Source organism: Bufo bufo, chromosome 1, assembly GCF_905171765.1.
Source record: "Bufo bufo chromosome 1, aBufBuf1.1, whole genome shotgun sequence".
Taxonomy (NCBI): Eukaryota; Metazoa; Chordata; class Amphibia; order Anura; family Bufonidae; genus Bufo; species Bufo bufo.
Window position 1 is genome coordinate 714,251,988 of NC_053389.1, and position 20,220 is coordinate 714,272,207.

General features: G+C 47.1%; 1 protein-coding gene across 4 annotated transcripts in view; it reads right to left on the reverse strand.

The window, feature by feature from the left end:
* The window catches only part of SPG21 (SPG21 abhydrolase domain containing, maspardin), a 66,952-nt gene that overhangs the window by 5,407 nt on the left and 41,325 nt on the right, over nt 1-20,220 (reverse strand). The window lies entirely within an intron of this gene.

Below are 20,220 nucleotides of genomic sequence, written 5' to 3' on the forward strand. Positions count from 1 at the left end.
AGCGGCTATACCATGGCTGCCGCGGAGGAGCGGTGAGGTGACCGCCAATGTCCCATGGAGGTAGGGTGCAGGAGGGAAGGAGAAGGGGGGAGCTGGGAGCATGGATTGCAGCCCTTGCAACACCACAGGAGCCAGCCTGCCCGAGTATGCCCCCTGTTATCAGCCATTTCAGGGGAGAGGATGATTGTAGGACAGGAGACACCCCAGGAGCCAGCCTGCCAGAGTATGGGGGTTAGTCACGCAGGAGACCGGGTAGAAGGGAGGGGCGTCTTCACCCTCGGGTCCGTTCCAGCAGGGTCGCCCCTTCAGCTACTGGCACCGTAGTGGCAGGACGCTGGAAGAGGGACTTGGCGTGCGGGCAACCCTTACGCTGGCGGGATGCAGGGGAGCTAGGCTGCCCTGGTCCACCTTGCCTTCTGTGGGGGAAGCAGCAGTGCGGTACTGGCGCAGCTCGACCCCGGGAGAAACAGAGGGGTCTAGTGTGTCTCTGTTGTCCCTGAAGAGAAGAAGAAATCCAGAGAAAAAAATTATGAGAAAAAAAAAACAGCCCTGCAGAGCAGGGAATGTCTTGCCTCCTTGGACACTAAGCAAAAACTGGCAGTCTCTCTCTCCAGGCTGAGGGTATAGCTGTGGAGGAGGGGCTTAACAGTTTTCACTTAGTGTCACGCCTCCTAGGGAGCTGAGCTATACCCAAGGTCTCCTGTGTCCCCCAAGGAAAATGGGTGAGAAAATTAAAATTTAGAGCTGCAGGTAACGGCCCCTTTACTTGAGCCTAGTGATCAGTTGAACGTTCATGGGAAGGCTGGTTTCCAATTAAATAGGGGACGTGATGCAGACATAATATGAAAAGTGTAATGGGCCCTTTACAGCCTTCCTTCCCAACAATCTGCTAGATCGTTGTCCCGTGTTAGGGGACTATAAAGGCAGACGAATGATCGTAGTAAGGATTGTTTTTCCCCCTATACTGTTTTCATCAGCCAGTGTGAAGCCTCTTTACCAGAGTGCTGACTGATTTGTTATATCAGTCAGCACTCTTAGAAAATCAGCTGTATGAAAGGATCCCAAGACTACCTGCACACAGAATTTCTGAGCCCATATCTCAGCATCAGAATCTGCATACCAAATTTAATGCAGTTTTGCCCCAATCTCAGCCTTTGTATAGCAAAGTGTGAAATCCACAGTAACAATTGACATGCTGCAGATTTCAAACTTAAAAACCACAGGTCAATTTCTGCACCGAAAAAATATGTAACGTGTACACGAGAGTTGACACATCTCATTCACTTTGCTGGTACTGTATGACACTCAGGCTACCTGGACAATGGACATGTTGCAATTTAAGTTAAGGAAAACCGAAGAAAGAGGAAACAAACTCTATTCTATTCTGATAAAATGGGCCGCAGCTACTCCATTTTCAATTTAGGACACTGCTTTGTATTAGGTAAGAAAATAAAAATGGATTGTATTTGTAGCTAGATGTTCAGCTACATGCATGTATTGATGCTACTTTGTATGGAGGGGATCTTACACTGATTATTTAAAGGATTACTAAACCTTGGTTGAAAGAAATGAGAGGCAGAAGTGCTGCTCGGTGTGCTCTTCCCCTTTGGGTTTCATCTGCTTGGCTGTTCAGGAATGTAGACTATGGATTATTCCGGTACATAAAGCACATATGGAATCGGTACTCCACGTGCTTGAAAAGCCATGCAGAGCCGATGAAAGCTCAAGGGTCACACTTCTGCGCCCCCCCCCCCCCCCCTTTTTTTTTTTTTTAAACATAGGTTTAGTTACTCTTTAAAAGGGAGGTCTGGTTTCAGGAGAAAACCAGACAACCCTCGGGATCAGCTGGACTCCATTTACCCGGCTGCAGCGGTGATGTCATGTCAACAACACATGACTGCTGCAGCCAAACACTGGCCACTTCGGTGTTCCCTCCTGAAGCCAGGCATCCCTTTTAAAAAGGTTGTTAAATCCTAGAAAAAGAAAATCATGACCAATCCTCAGGATAGGTCATCATTATCACATCGGCAGGGGTCTGAGTCCCTACACCCCCGCTGTTCAGCTTTTTTTTTTTTTAGGGAGCTGCTGTGCTCTCCAAGCACGGCCCTGTACATTAGATAACAGCCAAGTTTGGTATTGCAGCTCAGCCCCATTGACTTGAATAGGGCTGAGCTATAGGTAGGCCACGTGACTGATGTATGGTGATGTCACTGGCCTCGGAAAAGGCAGCCATGCTCACGGAGTGCCAGGCCTCTTCTAACAGCTAATCAGCAGGGGTTAGAGCCCCGCAGATCTGATGGTTAACCATCAATATCTTATCCAAGATAACACCTTTAACTCTGACAGAGGAAGCAGTCATTCCTTGGGTTTAAAGGGAATGTGCCATCAGAATAGGACATTGTTTAAAATAAAAAAATTTTGTTTAATGTATTTTTAAAGAATTTTCGATGTTTTTTAATTTTCCATGTCAATATCTACATTTAACCACTTCCCATCTGTGCCATTTGCCCCCTTCCTGACCAGGCCTAATTTTGCAAATCCCCATCTTACTTTATGTGGTAATAACTTTGGAACGCCTTTACTTATCAAAATCATTCAGAAATTGATTTCTCGTGACACATTGTACTTCGTGATAGTCATAAATTTGAGTCAATATATTTCACCTTTATTTATGAAAACATCCCAAATTTACCAAAAATTTTGAAAAATTTGCAATTTTCTAAATTTCAATTTCTCTGCTTTTAAAACAGAAAGTGATACCTCATAAAATATTTATTACTCAACATTCCCCATATGTCTACTTTATGTTGGCATCATTTTGGAAATTTCATTTTATTTTTTTTAGGACGTTAGAAGGCTTAGAAGTTTAGAAGCAATTCTTAAAATTTTTAAGAAAATTGCCAAAACCCACTTTTAAAAAGACCAGTTCAGGTCTGAAGTCACTTTGTGGGGCCTACATAGTGGATACCCCCATAAATGACACGGCAGGGTGCAGAAGAAAAGGAACTCCACATGGTTTTAGATGCCATGTCCCATTTGAAGCCCCCTGATGCACCCTTACAGTAGAAACTCCCAAGAAGTGACCCCATTTTGGAAACTAGGGGATAAAGGTGCCAGTTTTATTGGTACTATTTTTGGGTACACATGATTTTTTGATCATTCATTATAACACTATGGGGCAAGGTGACCAAAAAATTAGTTGTTTTAGCACAGTTTTTATTTATTTATTTTTACAGCGTTCACCTGAGGGGTTCGGTCAAGTGACATTTTTATAGAGCAGATTGTTACGGATGTGGCGATACCTAATATGTATACTTTTTCTTATTTATTTAAGCTTTACACAATAGCATTTTTGAAACAAAAAAAAAATATATGTTTTAATGTGTCCATGTTCTGAGAGCTATAGTTTTTTGAGAGATTTTCTTATGTAGGGGGCTCATTTTTTGCGGGATGAGGTGACTTTAATTGGTACCATTTTGTGGGACATATGCCTTTTTGATCACTTTTTGTGATGTAAGGTGACAAAAATGGCTTTTTTTTTTACAGTTATTTTATTTTTTAAGGTGTTTATCGGGCTGGGTCGATTATGTGATAAATTTATAGAGCTGACAGACATATTTGGTATTGCCGCGTCCGTAACTTTTAATTTTTTCAATTTTCTTTTTTATTCCTTACTTGGGGAATTATTTTTTTTTTTACATGTGAAACTTTTTTTTTTTAACACTATTTTTTTATTTTACACTTTTAGTCCCCCATAAGGTCATACAAGACCTCTGGGGGACATTTACTTCACTTTTTTTTTCACTGTTGATTTCTCCTGTAACTGGGGCTGACATAGTAGCCCCAGTTACAGGAGAAATACACCCCCCAAGAGAGGCTGTACAGCGCAATACAGCACTGTACAGCCTCAGTGCAGGGCTGATCGAGGTCTGAAAGACCTCACACAGCTCCTGCACTCTCCGGTCACGGCAATCACATGACTGCCGGGCCGAAACAGGAAGCGCACTGTGTATGCAGCGATCCAGAAGGCAGGGACACCTGGGCACTGTCCCTGCCTTCTCTCTGGGTTGCCCTGCTGTCACTGACAGCGGGCAACCTAATCAGCAGCTGCACGATTAGCGTGCAGCTGCAGTTTCTGAATGGACGTTCTGGAACGTCTATTCAGAAATAGAGAACCACCTCCCGGACATTTATAGTCAACGTGTGGACGGGAGGTGGTTAAATAAAATCCTTGAGTTTTTACACTGGTCACTAAGCCAAATAATAGGCGCCATTTATTGGTCTGTACAGATCTCTTTACTGCAGTTAACTGCTTATCTGTCAGTCATTCTAATCCTGCCTGTAATTATATCACCTTTGTGTATAGATAAGAAGGCATGCACCGGCTTCCGGTTCCGGCGCCGACATGACTGGTCGCATGTGAGAGGAGCTCCGTCTCTGCAGCTCAGCGACTACATCCTCCCAGTCAAACCAGCTGCCTGATACTCGCTGGCAGTTGGGACAATCAACTTTACAGCTTACCGGGCGGTTTATGGACCGTTACCTAATCTTCATGGGGAGCAAATCGAAGAAAAATCTGGCCAAACCAGAAAAGGCGCCAACTGAACCTAAAATGGCAACCCGCCAGAATGAGCCTGCAGTTCAATTCCTGCCGAGCGACTCGCCCCAGCAGCCCCCGGTTCCCGCCGAAGATGAAGATCTTCCCTCAGTGGATTATAAACAGCTAGCGCTGGAGGTGGCGGCTCGGATATCGCCGGACTTACAAGAAGCACTCTTCTACAGTGGCACAATCTCTTGCGGCGATACAAGCAGAGGTCACGCAACATGGGGCCCGCCTGGAAGAGCTAGAGTCCAGGATGTCGGACATAGAAGCTGACAATGAGATGCTAAAAAATCATCTAACCCAGGTGGTGTCTGAGAATACAAAGCTGTGGAGTAAAGTAGACGACCTGGAAAATCGCTCCAGAAGGAGCAACCTCCGCTTGATAGGCTTGTCCGAGAACATTCCGGCACGGGAGCTCATCGCCATCTGTGAGTCCGAATTGCCGGAGGTGTTGGGTTTAGGGGCCAAATGCAAGGTGGAAAGAGCTCATCGGGTGGGCCTGAACACGCAACCTGATGACACCACTAGGCCCCGTGGGTCCCGCCCAAATCAAACGCGAGGAAGCAGACCCCACCAAGTTATAGTTAAATATCTGGACTATGCCGACAAATCTGCCATACTCCGGGCATATAAACAACAAGGCGGAGGGGTGCAGTTACGAGGGCAACGTGTGCTTATCTTTGGGGACTTTTCTGCAGATGTCGCCAGGCGCAGAAGAGCTTTTGCCCCTATTTGCTCTGCTTTGTTCAAGGCACAGATCCGCTTCTCTTTATTATACCCGGCAATTCTAAGGGTGCAGCAACCAGACGGGTCTGTGGAAACCTTCGATTCACCTACAGAAGCAAGTCGGCATCTAAAGATCAGCTCGATGGAACGAACCCCGTTACCAGCGATTACGTACCGTAGCAATACAGTCAGTCATCGCACCGGCATCACCTGAGATGACGTCGTCAAGAGGTGCCACGGGTCCACCTGCTTGGAAGTGGCGCGCCCCAGCAGTTATCCCGAAAGAGGCAGGATGAGGGACATTCGCTATCATGGGGTGAAGATGAGTAATAATACTTAATATGTTCCTACTGAAGTTCGGATCAGTTATTCTATTTTTATTCTATTTTTGTTTTATTGTTCTTATGTTCGATAGGCCTCTTGCACGGGACATTCGGCCAGACCTCAATATACGGCCGCAGAAGGCGAGCTTTGCCGCTTCGTCATTATTGTCATTATTACTGCCATTATTAGTTTTATGACTGTAGGTGTGATCATTAATATGGCTGCATACTAATCTATGTAAGAAGTCGCTGTGCGAAAGAGGAGGAGAGATGTGATGTATTATAGTGTGCTGATGAGTTATGCATGCATGACCAGAGTGTTGGGAAGAAGTGAAGCCTTTAACACTGTGTAGGGGCGGATGCCCTTGGTTTATGTCTTTAATTAGACGTTCAAGTTTTAAGTTATGTTGGGATGGGCAAGTTATGGGGGGGGGGGGGGGGGAGGGGGGGATGGAACTGGGGGCACGGGATATCTCTCTTAGCATTGCTTCTCATAGATCTTTTTTGGGTCTACCCTCATGGCTGACACTCTTAAGGGTCTTAGATCTCCTCATAAGCGTATAATGATTTTGAAGCACTTGAAAAGTCTGAAAGCAGACATAGCACTGCTCCAAGAGACTCACTTAGACCAGGGGGACTTTATTAGGATGAAGCGACTATGGGTAGGTGAGGTGTTTGGATCCCCGGCAGTAGGTAATAAGGCTGGGGTGCTCACACTGTTAAAAAAAAAAGGGCTTCCATACAATGTGGTGCAACATTTCCATGACTCGCAGGGCAGGATTGCTCATATCCATCTCACTTCACACTTAGGGGATATAAGCCTATATAATGTTTATGGCCCGAATGAACGTGATGCTGGGTTCTTCAACTCCTTGGGGGCTCGTGTTACGGGAGATCCCATAGAACTGAAGATCTTGGGGGGGTGACCTAAATGCAGTGGTGAACCCGGAGGAGGATAGACGGAGAAACCGACCTAGAGACCTGAGCTTAGGCACACGAGATTCTAGGCTGCCATCGTTACTCCAAGACGCTCAGTTAACTGACACATGGAGGGCCTTTAATCCTGAGGGCAGGGAATTCACACACTTCTCCAACGCGCACAACTCTTGGTCCCGTCTAGATTACTTACTTGTGAGCAAGAGTGGTCTCTCTTGTATGTGATCCCCGGATAGAGGAATTGATAATATCTGACCACTCTCCAGTCTCAATCCTGCTCAGGGACCGTATCCTTAGGGGCTCCGATTTTATTTGGAGGTTTCCCTCTAATCTGTTCTCAGATGAGGATTTTAAAGATAGATTAAGGGGTGGTGGCTGGAATATTTCCAGGACAATAGAGACACAGTAAGTCCTCAGAGTCTCTGGGATGCGGGTAAAGTGGTTCTACGTGGTAGGATTATGGCTTTTGTGGGTAGTAAAAAGAAAAACATTAGAGCCAAAATAACAGAGTTTAGTGACAAATTGAGGATAGCTTACACTAACTTTTTGAATAAACCACTTCCCAGTTTAAAAAACACCTGGCAGTCGGCTAAAAAGGAATATGAGCAGTGGTTGCATAGATGGGAAACGATCTCCCAATCAAAATGGGAAGCTCGTCTGTATAGGCAAGGTAATAAGTCTGGGAAATTATTGGCGGGACTAGCGAAAGGTCATCGACCTACTACTGTCATACCTCCCCTTAGGAATAGTTTGGGTCACTTACAGACACACCCCAAAGAAATAAATGCAGTCCTGAAAACATTTTATGAAGATCTCTACAAGGCCCCAAACACCCCTCCTTTAGATAATAAACAGTGGTTGGAGAAAGTATCTTTGCCGAAACTTAGCGAGGAGGAGAAAAGCGCTCTCAATGCCCCCATCTCCAAGGGGGAAATTGAATTTACTATAAAAAACTTATCCTTGGGAAAAGCCCCAGGCCCAGACGGGTTTTCTGGTGAGTTTTATCGGCTTTTGTCCCCGGAGATCTCACCTCTACTGGAACAAGTATTTACGAACTACATGCAGGGGGAAGGCAATTCCGAATCAAACTAATACGGCCCACATTAAAATCTTACCAAAACCAGGGAAAGACCCAGCCTACCCATCATCATATCGTCCAATTTCCCTAATAAATGTGGATTTGAAGATAATCTCCAAAATTTTAGCGGATAGATTAGCAAAGATACTACCAAGATTAATCTCCCCAGCCCAGGTGGGATTTGTACAGGGCAGGGCAGCAGTTACTAATGTCCGTAAGGTACTTACGATTTTAGATGAGGTCAAACTTCGACCTGATCTCCATCCATCCCCAGCATTAGTAACAGTAGATGCTGAAAAAGCTTTTGATAATGTACACTGGGGATGGATGGAGCAGGTACTTGAAGTGATGGGATTCGACGGGGCCTTCCGTCAATATATAAGGGCACTATACTCAGATCCATGGGCTAGGATTCATACCCCAGGGTTTTTGTCACAGCCCTTTAGGTTGGGCAAGGGTACTAGGCAGGGATGCCCTCTGTCCCCCCTTTTATTCAACCTGGCCTTAGAGCCCCTGTCCAGGAGGATAGCTGGGGATAGCAAGATTGAGGGAATTAAGGTAGGGAACGAGGAACTAAAGCAAGTGTTATTTGCTGACGACTTATTAGTATTCTTAGAAGTCTCTAAATCCTTTTAGAGACTTACCTCACTTGTTTCAACTACTTTCGGAGTTTGGTATTAGGGCAGGATACCGAGTCAATACAACCAAATCTGAGATTTTGTTTATTGGCCCAAATACTGCAAGCACTGGCGGAAAGCCGTTGGGAGTCCCCCTCCAGGTAGCTACGAAGTCAATTAGATATCTAGGTATCCAGATAGGAAGAAACCCGGGGTCACTTTATTCTTTAAATTATCCACCTATTATCCAAAAGATCAAGGGAGACCTGCAGAGGTGGATGCAGTTCCCGCTGTCCCTAGGAGGTAGAGTTCAACTAATAAAAATGATGTGCACTCCAAAGCTTTTATATCCGATGCAAACGATCCCATTCTGATCAAACATAAGGATATACTGGAGTTGGAGTCAGCATTCAGAGCTTTTATTTGGAGGGGACGCAAACCTTGTATAGCTTTTCCGAAACTTCAACTGCCAAAAGGATCAGGGGGAATGGCACTACCTGACTTACGGGCATATAACTTGGCCGGCCTATTAAGACACGGTATTGATTGGATTTTCGGATCTAACTTCTACACTAACACACAGCTGGAGTCCCAATTAGCTAGACCATGGTCCCTGGGAGCACTTCTCCACACAAAGTTCTCTGCTCTGCCCCTTGTGGCCAAGCAAAGCACTCTGTTGACAGACACTATTGCGGCCTGGAAGGGGGTGAGGAAAATTTTCAAGCTTCCATTCATGATTTCAAAGTTTATGCCGGTCTGGGGACACCCGGAATTTCCTGCAGGCACTGAAGCAAAACATTTTGAACCATGGAAGCAAGTTGGTATGAGGAAGGTTCAAGACTTCTGGGATAGGCAAACTAATACCTATGTGTCTTTCACTGAGTTACAAAATAGATTCCCACAAGTCAAACCACAGCACTTTCTGGCGCATGCTCAGTTGATGAGTTTTCTCAGACCTAGAGTGAAAAATATGGTAGGGGAGTTCTCTATCAATTCTTTTGATCGTTTGGTGGGAGATGGCTCCAAAAAAAGATCACTTTCAGATCTATATCACGAGCTACGAGATAGCAAGCAAAAGTGTCTGGCAGACAAGGTTTTCTCCCATTGGAAAAAAATATTCCCCTCACTAGATGCAGATACGTTAGTACTTCAAGGATGGAATATAGTCAATAAAGTGATTATTAACCAAGTCTGGAGGGAATCTCATTTTAGATTTATCCATAAGGCTATCTATGGGTTCCAATTCTCTTCTCCCCTCCTATCCTCAGATAGGTTAACTAGATGCCCTAAATGTCATTTGGATAAATCTGATTTGAGTCATGGGATGTGGTCCTGTCCAGCCTCTCAGAAATTTTGGAAGCTAGTTAGGTCTCAAATTAAAAGATATCTGAAAATCTCAATTCCTTTGTCTCCTGATTTGATTCTTTTCCATGCTCAAGCGAATGGGACCAGTGTACAACCAGTTATCCACATCCTGCTACTGGCAGCCAAACGCTGTATCCTTAAGCATTGGCTCAAACCTCAATTACCATCAATGATGGAGGTCCTCAGCCATGCTAAACTTTGTCTGGATATGGAAAAGGTTGAAGCGGAACAAATGGGGGAGCGATTCATAAACTCCTTTTTCAGGAGATGGGAGTCTTTTATAAGAGTGGTATATTCAGACAGGGATATGCGCATTTTAATGACCCCATTCATTCTGTCAGAATGGTACTTAAAGAAAAAATTAAGCCAAACATTGGGGAGACTTCAGATTGACTGATAGCAATGTTAAGCACATCAGAGAAGTAGAGAGGGAGGGAGGGGGGGTTAAATGTTTTTCCAGTAAGGAGGGGGGAGGGTTGAAGAATTGAATGTATTATATTGTACTGTTAATGAATAATGTGCATATTGTCACTTTTGTGGAGACGTAAAAAGATGTACTGATGCTGTACAATTGTCTAAATAATTGAAAAACTTAATAAAAATTATATTTCAAAAAAAAAAAAAAAAGTCATGCACCATTCACAGTAGGTGATTGTACAAGAAAAACAAGATTTTTGTAAAGCTTACCAGTAAAATCTCTTTCTCGCTCTTCATTGGGAGACACAGAAACAGTGGGTATAGCTATGTCCTCTAGGAGGCGTTGACACTAGGCAGAAGTTGTTAGCCCCTCCCACTGCAGCTATACCCCCTCCAGCCTGGAGAAGAGCTTCAGTTTGTGTACAAGCAGTAGGAGAAGCAAGTTAGTCAATGAAATAAACATGGAACACCAACAATGCCAAAAGGACCCAACGGGGTTCTAACCAGCAACTGTCGCAACTGTGGCCGAATAACAATACTGGGTGGGTGCTGTGTCCCCCAATGAAGAGCGAGAAAGATTATACTGGTAAGTTTTACAAATATCTCGTTTTCTCGCCCATATTCATTGGGGGGACACAGAAACCGTGGGACGTCCAAAAGCAGTCCACAGGGAGGGAAAAACCACAGACCCATGGAAGCAAGAGTCCCTGCAGGCATCTAAGAAACTGACGCCTGCAAGACCATGCAGCCCAAGGCAGCGTCCGCCGATGCAGAAGAATGCACCTGGTAAAATTTGGTGAATGTGTGTAAGGAGGACCAAGTAGCCGCCTTGCACAACTGCACGGCCGAAGCGCGATTCCTCCGAGCCCAAGATCCGCCCACCGCTCTGGTGGAGTGAGCCGTGATACCCAAGGGCGCGGTATGCTTCAGCATTTGCAGACCGAATACAACGTGCAACTGCCACCTTGGAGGCCCCCAATCCCTTGCGAGGACCTACCGGGATGACAAAAAGGGAGTCCGTACGTCGGAAGGCACTGGAGGCTGCTAAATAAATCTTCAGAGCCCTGACAACATCCAAATGGTGTAACTCCCTTCCCTTAGGGTGTGAAGGAGAGGGACACAGTGAGGGAAGGACAATTTCTTCATTCATATGGAAGTTAGAGACCACCTTCGGGAGAAAGGAAGGAATGGGCCGGAGAACCGCTTTATCCTTATGAAGAACCAGGAAGGGTTCTCTACAAGAGAGCGCCACCAACTTGGACACCAGTCTGATGAATGTGATAGCCACAAGAAAAAACTACCTTCCAGGACAGGAGTCGGAGTGAAATCTCCCACAAGGGCTCAAAGGAAGAAGCCTGGAGCGCTGAGAGGACTAAATTCAGATCCCAAGGCAGTAAAGGAGGACGGTACGGAGGAACCGTATGTGCCACTCCCTGAAGGAAGGTTTTTATGGGCCCCATGGGGGACAGAGGGCACTGGAAAAAGATAGAAAGAGCCGACACCTGACACTTCAAAGAACTAAGGGCTAGACCAAGGTCCAACCCCGATTGTAGAAATGATAGGACCTTGGGGAGAGAAAAACGAAGTGGGGGGATGTTCCGGCCTTCAAAAGAAGCCCAGAAAGGACCTCCAGGTCCTGTAATACAGGGTGGGCCATTTATATGGATACACCTTAACAAAATGCGAATGGTTGGTGATATTAACTTCCTGTTTGTGGCACATTAGTATATGTGGAGGGGGGAAACTTTTCAAGATGGGTGGTGACCATGGCGGCCATTTTGAATTCAACTTTTGTTTTTTCAATAGGAAGAGGGTCATGTGACACATAAAACTTATTGGGAATTTCACAAGAAAAACAATGGTGTGCTTGGTTTTAACGTAACTTTATTCTTTCATGAGTTATTTACAAGTTTCTGACAACTTATAAAATGTGTTCAATGTGCTGCCCATTGTGTTTGATTGTCAATGCAACCCTCTTCTCCCACTCTTCACACACTGATAGCAACACCGCAGGATAAATGCTAGCACAGGCTTCCAGTATCCGTAGTTTCAGGTGCTGCACATCTTGTATCTTCACAGCATAGATAATTGCCTTCAGAAGACCCCAAAGATAAAAGTCTAAGGGGGTCAGATCGGGAGATCTTGGGGGCTATTCAACTGGCCCACGACGACCAATCCACTTTCCAGGAAACTGTTCATCTAGGAATGCTCGGACCCGACACCCATAATGTGGTGGTGTCAGACAAATAGCGGTGGTTTTGTTTGTTAACTTCACCATTCACATAAAAGTTTGCCTCATCACTGAACAAAATCTTCTGCGTAAACTGAGGGTCCTGTTCCAATTTTTGTTTTGCCCATTCTGCAAATTCAGTGCGCCGATCTGGGTCATCCTCGTTGAGATGCTGCAGTAGCTGGAGTTTGTAAGGGTGCCATTTGGGAGTAACTAATATCCGCTGAAGGAATGTTCGACTAATGCCACTCTCCAGTGACATGCGGCGAGTGCTACGCTGTGGGCTCTTGCTGAATGAAGCTAGGACAGCCACTGATGTTTCTTCATTAGAGACAGATTTCATGCGTCCACATTTTGGCAAATCCAACACTGAACCAGTTTCACGAAACTTAGCAAGTTTGCTAACTGTAGAATGGGAGATGGGTGGTCTCGTAGGGTGTTTTGCATTGAAATCTGCTGCAATGACCCGGTTACTGCGTTCACCAGACATCAACACAATATTATATCCGCTCCTCACGTGTTAAAGGGGTTGTCCGGGATCAAATTTTTTTTTTTAAAACTGCTTACTCACTGTTAGTAGCCAAATCTATCTTCCTAAGATGTTTTTAGGTAGATTTTACACTGCTGCATGGCTCCCACAGTCCCCAGCAGACTGTTTACATATCTGTTTATGTGCCATCACTTCCTGCTGCAAAGCATTGTGGCTCCCAGTGCAGCTCAGCAGCTCCTGGTTTCTACAGTGTAAGATCCCCTCCCTGCATCCGCCCCCTCATACATATTCAGCCTCCTCCACATCATCCACGCCTCCATAGATCCGCCCCCTAATACATATTCAGCCTCCTCCATAGATCCGCCCCCCTCTTGCATATTCCTCCCCCATAAACTCCTCCCCCCTCTGTCTCTTGCACATGTCATGTGCTCAGTGTTTGCAGACAGTGAACGAACACAGGGAGCAGCTCCATCTTTCCACAATGGTATCTCATTTTTAGTTTTATGTGTGCATTCATCATTACAATAACCAATTATTAGTAATATATCTTAGCATTGCTAATGTTTTACAATTTCCCTAGTTTTGCTCTGCTACAGAGTAAGGCTATTTTCACACTCACGTTTGGTGTGGATCCATCATGGATGGATCCGCACTGATAATACAAATTGCTGCATCCGCTCAGAATGGATCAGTTTGTATTATCTTTACCTTAGCCAATATGGATCCATCTTGAACACCATTAAAAGTCATTGGGAGATGGATCCATTTTCTATTGTGCCAGATTGTGTCATAAAAAACAGATCTGTCCCCATTGACTTGAGCGCTTGGCAGCTGTAGACATCTCTGTTGGTCCCATGTTCATATGTGCCCGCATTGCTGAGAAAAGTGATGTGAGGAAGGCCTAACATTGTGTGTCAGGACGGATCCGTCTGGCTCAGTTTGGTTATGCGGACACAGCCAGCAGCGTTTTGTTGTCTGCCTCTAATGTGAAATGGAGGCAGAACGGAGCCAAACTGATGCATTCTGAGCAGATCAATTCAGAATGCATTAGGGCAAAACTGATCTGTTTTGGAGACCTCTTGTGAGATCTAAATCTCCTGTCTGAAAGAAGTCTTAGGCTACTTTCACACTAGCGTTCGGAGCGGGTCCGTCTGATGTCTGCTCAGACGGATCCGCTCCTATAATGCAGACGTTTGCATCCGTTCAGAACGGATCCGTCTGCATTATAACTTAGAAAAATATCTAAGTGTGAAAGTAGCCTGAGCGGATCCGTTCAGACTTTACATTGAAAGTCAATGGGGGACGGATCAGCTTGAAGATTGAGCCATATTGTGTCATCTTCAAACGGATCCGTCCCCATTGACTTCCATTGTAAGTCTGGACGGATCCGCTCGCCTCCGCACGGCCAGGCGGACACCCGAACGCTGCAAGCAGCGTTCAGGTGTCCACTTGCTGAGCGGAGCGGAGGCTGAGCGCTGGCAGGCGGATGCATTCTGAGCGGATCCGCGTCAACTGAGAATGCATTAGGGCCGGACGGCTGCGTTCGGGGCCGCTTGTGAGACTCTTCAAACGGAGCGCACGAGCGGACACCTGAACGCAGGTGTGAAAGTAGCCTTATTGAGGATCGCATTGGTGGATCCGCAATATATGTGCACTGTTCCATTTGCATTATGATTCACCAATGCAAATCATGAGATTTGGAATGGGGCACTACGGAGTGTTTCCTGGGGTTCCATTCGATTCCTCTGCACAGAAAAAGGATAGAACTTGCTCTATCTTTTTGCTGAACGGATGAATCTTGGACCCATTCAAGTGAATGGGTCCATGATCTGTATGTGGCTGGCCCACGTGCATTGTGGACCTCAATTTGCGGTCAACAGCACGGGCACGTGAATAAGCCCTTATGCGGCAGTTAAAAAACACAAATGCTGCCTGTGTGCTGTCATAAATTTGTCTAAAAAAACAGTCCATCAGGGCTCATGTACATATAATAAACATTGGTGGCGCAGTGCACCCCCCCTCAATATAATAAACATTGGTGGCGCAGTGCACCCCCCCCTCAATAGAATAAACATTGGTGGCTCAGTGCGCCCCCCCCTCAATAGAATAAACATTGGTGGCTCAGTGCGCCCCCCCCTCAATAGAATAAACATTGGTGGCGCAGTGCGCCCCCCCTCAATAGAATAAACATTGGTGGCGCAGTGCGCCCCCCCCTCAATAGAATAAACATTGGTGGCGCAGTGCGCCCCCCCTCAATAGAATAAACATTGGTGGCGCAGTGCGCCCCCCCTCAATAGAATAAACATTGGTGGCGCAGTGCGCCCCCCCTCAATAGAATAAACATTGGTGGCGCAGTGCGCCCCCCCTCAATAGAATAAACATTGGTGGCGCAGTGGGCAGTGCCAATGAGGGTTAAAAAATAAAAAAAATAATTCACTCACCTCCTCCAATTGATCGTCTCCTGGTCTTTCTCTAGAACCTGTCAAAGGACCTGAGGTGACATCACTGTGCTCATCACATGATCCATCACCATGGTAATGGACCATGTGATGAGGTCAATGACGTCACCACAGGTCCTGAAGAAAAAAACAGGAGATCGGCAGCTACGCGATCAACTGGAGGAGGTGAGTTAATTTTTTTTTAACCCTCATTGGCACTTCCCACTGTGCCACCATCGTTTATTATACTGGGGGGGGGGGGGGCGCACTGTGCCACCAACGTTTATTACACTGGGGGGGGGCGCACTGTGCCACCAACGTTTATTATACTGGGGGGGCGCACTGTGCCACCAACGTTTATTACACTGGGGGGGGGGGGGGGGGGGCGCACTGTGCCACCAATGTTTCTTATACAAATACAGGAGGCGGGTGCCGGAATCAAATAGCCGGCGCCCGACCTCTATGACAGGGAGCTGCGATCAGCTACAATTAACCCCTCAGGTACCGCACCTGAAGGGTTAACTCAACTGCAGCTGATCGCAGCTCCCTGTCACAGAGGTCGGGTGCCGGCTATTTGATTCCGGCACCCGCCTCCTGTATTTGTATTACAGGTCATTTTTCTTCATTGGTGACGCAATGGTCACAGCCCTCCCCCCCCTCCCGTCTCTTCTTATTGGCAGCGGCGAGGGCAGCAGCACAGGGGGAGAGAGGGGGAGAGAGAGAGAGAGAGAGAGAGAGAGAGGGGGAGAGAGAGAGAGAGACTTAGGTCCATAGCAACCAGGACGCCTTTGTTAGGCGTCCGGTTGCCATGGCAACGATCGCGCCGTTGCAATAGCAGCAGCAGGGGCGCGATGGTAGAGAGAGGGAGCTCCCTCCTTCTCAACCACATAGATCTGGATGCCGCGGGTGTTAGCTGTTACAGTTACAGCTAACGCTCTCTGCTGATGGCAGCGGCTCCGTTCCTGAGCCGCTGCCATCAATATCGGCACCGGACTGGAGGGGCGGAGCTTAGCCAGGAGAGTTACTGCCCCTCCTAGACTTTTGAATAATTAATGAGGCTGTCAGTGACGTCACCGGGCTCCCGGAGCAGCGGAAGAGGAAGCTTTCCGCCTCTGCAAGGGACTCGGTACGTCACTGACTGAAAGAAATCTGTTACTTCCTGCCATAAAGGTTTTTGGTAAAAAGGGTACTTTAGAAACATGCTGAAAAGGTAGGACATGGGTGTATGTAAAGTGTGTGCATCTGCAATTTTATTAAACAATGGTCCCTAATCCCGGACAACCCCTTTAACCTCGGCGACATGTCAATGGCTGTAAACAAAGAGAAACTTTTAAATAACTCATGAAAGAATAAAGTTACGTTAAAACCAAGCACACCATTGTTTTTCGTGTGAAATTCCCAATAGGTTTGATGTGTCACATGACCCTCTTCCTATTGAAAAAACTAAAGTTGGATTCAAAATGGCCGCCATGGTCACCACCCATCTTGAAAAGTTTCCCCCCCCCCCCACATATACTAATGTGCCACAAACAGGAAGTTAATATCACCAACCATTCCCATTTTATTAAGGTGTATCCATATAAATGGCCCACCCTGGACGCAGGCTTCCTGGCCTGAATCACAGTGAGGAGGACATCCGCCAAAAACCCTCTTTGCGTCAGAATGGCGGTTTCAATAGCCACGCCATCAAACTAAGAGACCTTAAATGCTGATGGAAGACCGGACCCTGCGAAAGAAGGTAGTCTCTGAGTGGCAGTGACCAAGGAACGTCTCCTTGAAGGAGAACGAGGTCAGTGTACCACACGCGACGAGGCCAATCCGGGGCAACTAGGATTGTCGGAATGCCCTCCATCCTGATCTTCCTTAGAACCCTGGGTAGGAGGGGGAAGGGAGACACGTAACGTGCATGTCTGGGTGATCCCAAGCCTTAGAAACCACCGGGGGAAGGGAAGACACGTAAAAGGAGGGAGAACCCCTGCCAAGGGGAGATCAGGGGGTCCACCCGCAAGCTTCCGGATTTCTTGCTTGGGAGAGAAAGGTGGGAAGCTTCCGATTGCGTCTCGAGGCCATCAAGTCCACGTCCGGGCAACCCCAACGCAGACAGATCGCCTCAAACACCTCCGGGTGCAGGGACCACTCGCCCGGATCTATTGTCGTCCTGCTGAGGAAGTCCACGGTCCAGTTCTCCACACCCAGGATGTAGATTGCTGAAATTGCCGGTACGTGGGCCTCTGCCCACCGCAAGATCTTGGCAGATTCCTGCATCGCCGCGAAGCTGCGCGTCCCCGTCCCCCCTGGTGGTTGATGTACGCCACCGCTGTGGCGTTGTCCGACTGAACTCTGACCGGGAGACCCCTTAGGAGATGGGTCCAGTGCCAGAGGGATAGAAGAATCGCCCTGATGGCTGCGCCCGAAAGGACGTCTTTTTGCGCCAATCCTGGGAAGTAAACCCCCCCCCGCGGCAGAGCTCGCCGCGGGGCGGGAACTAGCAAATTGACGAAAGGGCCTACCACGGGAGGAACCTTACCTAGCGTGTGAGGCACGCTTCGCTCTAGGTTGTGGGAGATGGGTGCTCTTACCTCCTGTGGCCTCGGAAATAATTTCGTTGAGCCGGGTCCCAAAGAGATGGGCCCCGGCGAAGGGAAGTCCGGTTAGGGAACACTTGGAAGTCGCGTCCACTGCCCACACCTTTAGCCAGAGCTCGCGGTGTAAGGTGACTGCAAGCACTGAAGAGCACGCAATGAGGGTGCCTGCGTCCAAGGACGCCTCGCAGAGGAACTTACCCGCCTGGGTGATCAGCTGTGCCAAGGACCTCGGATACCAGGTCCTGGTCCAGCTGGCTGCCCCACTCAGAGATCGCCTTTGCCACCCGCGCAGAGGCGAAAACGGGCCTAAGGGCTGACCCTGTAGCTGCAAAGAGGGATTTCATCAAGGATTCCATCCGACGGTCTTCAGGGGTCTGAAGAGAGGATCCATCAGCTACAGGAATAGCTGTATTTTTGGTTAGACGTGCCAAAAGCGCATGTCTGGGGGTGATCCCAAGCCTTAGAAACCACGCCGGGAGCAGGCATTACTTATCTGTCCTGCCGCCATCTTCACCCTTCTTCACCTCTTCATTTACTGGCAGGCAGGACACTGGAAGAGGGACAGGACAGGTGACCCTTCCGCTGGCAGGATGCAGGGGAGCAAAGCTGCCCTGGTCCACCTTGTCTTCTTGTGGGGGAGGAGGCAGTGTGGCGGACCAACACTGGCATGCTCCCCCGGGAGAACAGGGAGGCTAGGCCACCACTGTTTCTCACCTGAAAAAGAAAAAACAAACTAAAATAAAAAATCTTAAAGAAGCCAGGTTTTGCTTCCTATTGACACAAAAACTTCTGCCTAGTGTCAACGTCTCCTACAGGACATAGCTATACCCACGGTTTCTGTGTCCCCCAATGAATATGGGCGAGAAAGAATAGATAAGCTTTGACAAGGACCTCTGCACAGGTCCCAGAGCATGCCTAGAAAACTCTCCCATAGTAGTCAATGAGGTCCCCTCCGGACTCTCGGTCTATGGCCCATGGGGCTGCCGTAAAGCAATTTTCTTAATGCTGTGAACAGCTCAGGCAAGATGGCAGCCGCCATAATCATGTTCAGGAAATAGAATACAAACATCTGCAATCAGAAAATAAAAACAGATTAGGAGGGAAAAAAAGGGGTGTATGTCACTAACTGGTTTTAACTGAGATAATATTTTTGGCGACACATTTCATTTAAAAAAAGGTCTTGATGTCTTGAGTGCAATAGTTTTAATAGCTATGGCTACCAAATTTTTGTAGATCATCCAGGGGCTTGAGTCAGTATCATGGGGGTTTATGCTTTTATCTGGATGGACATGGCAACTAGATGGACATTCTGAACCTCGCTTTACATAAGATGACAACAATTTCTCTGTAGCGTTCGGTCAGTGCTCATCCACAGTGACCCTTTCCACCACTAGGTCTGTGAATGCAGAATGCTTAAGTACAGGTACAGCAATTTAAATTTTTGCATAAGGTGTGTCTTTGTATTTTTTGTAATTCACACAAGACTATATGAAACACATCAACGTTTCAGGTCAAACGTTGCTGTATTCCATGCATCCTTGTGCGATCTGGTGGTGGATCACATAAAATAATAATGTAAAAAAATATTAAATATTTTTTGGGAAAAGACACTTTATGCAAGAATAAAAACTGAGTGCAGTTCCTTTACTTAAAGGGATTCTGTCACCAGTTTCTTACCCCCCCCATTTAAAAATATGGTTATGTTCATGGAGCTCTAGCGATTCCTAATGTGGTCTTATAACCGAAATCCGTAGGCTCATTTTGTCTAAAAAAACGTTATAACTAACCTGTCATTCATCTCACAAATGTGCCCAAGGGGATGATCATGTCTTCCAGATGCCGCCCGTACCCGCCGCCGTTTGTGCCCAGCTCCTCCTTTGCTGTCATCAGCGCCGCCTCAGAATCCTTTGCTACGCCTCCGGCTCTCCCTCACTCCCCCCTCCTTCTCTAACATCCCGCGCGTGCGCACAGGCCTGTGCCTGATGCGCCCGTGCGGACTTCTCCGCTCGGCTTCATGGAGCGAAGTGCGCATGCGCCGGCAAGTGGTTGAGCGAAGTGACGGCGCATGCGCACTTCGCTCCATGAAGCCGAACGGAGAAGTCCGCACATGCGCATCAGGCACAGGCCTGTGCGCACGCGCGGGATGTTAGAGAAGGAGGGGGGAGTGAGGGAGAGCCGGAGGCGTAGCAAAGGATTCTGAGGCGGCGCTGATGACAGCAAAGGAGGAGCTGGGCACGAACGGCGGCGGGTACGGGCAGCATCTGGAAGACATGATCATCCCCTTGGGCACATTTGTGAGATGAATGACAGGTTAGTTATAACGTTTTTTTAGACAAAATGAGCCTACGGATTTCGGTTATAAGACCACATTAGGAATCGCTAGAGCTCCATGAACATAACCATATTTTTAAA